The sequence below is a fragment of the Lycium ferocissimum genome, chromosome 6, assembly GCF_029784015.1.
Source record: "Lycium ferocissimum isolate CSIRO_LF1 chromosome 6, AGI_CSIRO_Lferr_CH_V1, whole genome shotgun sequence".
Taxonomy (NCBI): Eukaryota; Viridiplantae; Streptophyta; class Magnoliopsida; order Solanales; family Solanaceae; genus Lycium; species Lycium ferocissimum.
Genome location: NC_081347.1, coordinates 50940047 through 50942809, shown reverse-complemented (window position 1 = coordinate 50942809; position 2763 = coordinate 50940047).

The following is a 2763-nucleotide window of genomic DNA, read 5'->3' as shown; positions in this document are numbered from 1 at the left end:
AACAACACCAACAAACACAACAAAACACAATATGCTTACTTTCCAACATATTTTCATAATTCTCCTTTCAACTTCATACTTGCAAACCAATACCAACTCAAACCATTAAACCTTTATTAAGGTCCTAAGAATCATAACGACACAATTGACATATCAAACAAAATAATTCATAACCGTTTCAACTTTTCCATAGCTCACGGCTAACACACATATTTCCAACTTCAATCCAATTCATTTCAACTTCCATTTCCCGTATGAATTTCATTATAAATACAACTAGAGCACAACATAAAATTCAACACATTTTTAATACACAACCAAGCCCATGCACGGCTACATATACACACATGCACACGGCTTCCCTACACAACAATTCACAACACACAAGTTCTTCCTACTTCTTATTTTCTTCATAGAACCATAACAACATAGTCAACATACTTACAAGTTGAACAATTTCCTTCATGCAACTACCATGGCCACGGCCAACACACAAACACACACTACACGGCCAACATGCATACCACACTTCCAAAATCCTCATGCACTCTTCATATATTACAATACATACATAATTTCTTCAACAAAAATATAAGAATTCTTACCTTTTCCAATTCAATTCCTCTTGCCAAAAGAAATGCTTCCTTGTCTTGAAAGTTATATCAACTTGTAGAGCATCCCAAGCTCACTAAGAATATATGAAAATTATAATTTTTGGATTGGAGTAGAAGACTAGGAAATTTTTTTCTTTTCTTTTTCTCTCTTCCTTCACCTTGGCCGTGCACTCTTTCTTTCCTCTTTCCTTGATTTCTTTTGATTTTTCTTGAATATTCTTGAACCATCCTCCCTTATATTAATTAATCACATGGAAGATTTAATTTAATCCCATGGGCTTGGCTTCTTTTTCTTTTCCTTGGCCGGTTGGGCCTATGAATTTGGGCCTCATTTCCTTATTTTTTTTTGGCCCAATTCTTCATGAATCGCAACTTAAAATTTCCGAAACAAATTTCCGAAATTCCAATCTTGCCCTTAGGCCTTCTCCAATATTCTAGCATCCAAACTTCCATAACCGGCATACACATACTAAGAAAATTTCAAACATAGCCTCCTTTCTCATAATTCACAATCATTTCGAATTTTTCCATTATGCAAAAAGACGGGATGTAACACATATGCAGGCGCATATCTGGCCAGCGAATCGAACTCTAAACTATACTCCCGGATGGTATCCCGCCCTCTCGTATATATATATGTGCGGGCGCGGGGTCTGTCTACCCCGGCCCGCCTCACCTCCGGAGACCATGGGTAAAGCCGGTGTAAACTTGCCCCACACGTGTGTGAGGGGCACCCTCGCCTTTGTTGGACAACATCCACGACTCATACCAATTAGTCGCTACATCGCGCAACCGGTATGACGCCATCTCAACCGACTGCGTGGAATCTCGAAGCACTAATCAATCGCGGTGGTACGCCGCATCCGTACTCGGATGAACTCACGAGGGTCCTCTCGCGGGCTTTGACCCGAAAAACTCGGTGGGCCACAAAGTAGAAAATCATGGGCCCTCCGACTATCGCGCGCCGTGTACGCGATCATCTCCTCGCTCCCCGTCCGTGGACCTTGCCCCGCTACCAACCGAGTCAATAACGGACCGCCTCTCGCAGGTCCCATCATCCGCCCCGGGCCGGGGGCCGGAGGTATAGATACCGGTCCGCGGAAGCCGGCGGTGGAGCCGCCCCCATTGACGTGGCCGTGCACTGGGCGCTCCAAATCCCTCCGATACCGGTGGCGTAGCGAATCCAGCCGTCGGAGGCACAATATCCGGCTCAATGGGCACGAGCCCTAGTAGTCATCCGGCTCGGGCCGGGTCTCACCGGCGCGAGAGTAGACTTGCCCTTCGGGCAAAGGCGTAGCCTTCCTCGGAGGCATCGCCGAAAACATAACACTTCGTCGAAAAAGAGTCATCCCGATAACACGGCCATTATCGCACGATCTAAGATCGAAGGAAAGACAACATCCTAAATGTCCCCGTAGCTTCGCTATAGATGTGGTGCACAACACACCGATAAACAAGACTCTACTAGACACGGTCTGTAGACATTCCGAGGACGAACCGCTCTGATACCACTTCTGTCACGACCCAACCCCGTAGGCCGTGACTAGTTCCCGAGCTGGGCACCCAAACGCAATCATCAAACCCGAATCACATACAGATAGATCAAATGGACATAAGTATCAAATGTTGTCTCAGATTATATCAAACTGTCGCAGACATATCTCAAACACAGCCATATATATATATATCAGAAGCCGACAAGGCTATCAAATGGCGCAACGGCCCAAAACATATACAAATGCAAGCCGACGAGGCTGCCACGGCGAATGGGATCGCCCAGAACATATAACATACAAACACAACCCGTACGAAGATAGGCACAACCCACATACATGTCCACGTACCTATGAAATGGACAAAAACGTAATCATATGATGGGACGGGCCCCGCCGTACCCCGAACAAATATATACAAATGCAACGAACGAATATATACCAAAATGTGACTCCGAATAAGGGGAGCACTCCAAACGACAGAAGAGGGTGTCCTAAACTGGTGGATCACCAAATCGTGCGTCCGTACCGCGGCATGAAACGCAGCCCCCCGAAGAAAGGGGGTCGATTTAAATATGTACCGAGTATGCAAAGCGTAAATGTAGTACACAAATGAGTCAAAATCGAAATAGAGGTACAGAAAGTAAATGCATTTT